Here is a 613-nt window from a genome sequence, read left to right as displayed (position 1 = left end):
TGTCCCCGCTGAGCTGTCGGAGCGTTATCTCTCCGGAGAGGTGGGGGTGGGGAGGGTGGAGCACCGGGCCAAGGCCTGGCCAGGCTTCTGGAGTCTCCCACCGTCCCATGGGGGGCGCCGCCCCAGGCTGGGCCTTGGAGTCTGTGGACCCGAGGTTTTTCGGCCTTTTATCACCCGCACACACAAAGGCTGCCCCGGAGTGCTCGGCAAAGCGCGCTCATACCCATGGCCGTGCGCACACACGCACAGCTGCACAAAGACGTGCACACCTCACCATCCACACAAATACACGCTTAACAGGCCCGCGCGCACAGCCGTGCACACGCGTGCACACACGCGAGCGTGTGCTGGGCTGGACTCTAGAACGCCGACCCCGCCGCCCTGCCTTGGGCTCGCAGGGTGGCGCGCGCACCCGCAGACACCCAGTGTTTATCAGGAGCTGGGTCCCACTGAGGCAAGTGAGGAACTGAGCTCTGCTTCCAGTGGGTAATTCTGATCCCTGCTCTCTGACTCCAGAGACTAGGGGTGGCTGCAGTCAATACTCTACCTTAATAAGAAAATAATGATAATAATAACTGAATAGAAGTAGCAGCAATTTCTTGTCAGCTAATGC

Source organism: Fukomys damarensis, unplaced genomic scaffold (genome assembly GCF_012274545.1).
Source record: "Fukomys damarensis isolate Sample0158 unplaced genomic scaffold, DMR_v1.0_HiC HiC_scaffold_16, whole genome shotgun sequence".
Taxonomy (NCBI): Eukaryota; Metazoa; Chordata; class Mammalia; order Rodentia; family Bathyergidae; genus Fukomys; species Fukomys damarensis.
This window is presented reverse-complemented; position numbering follows the sequence as displayed.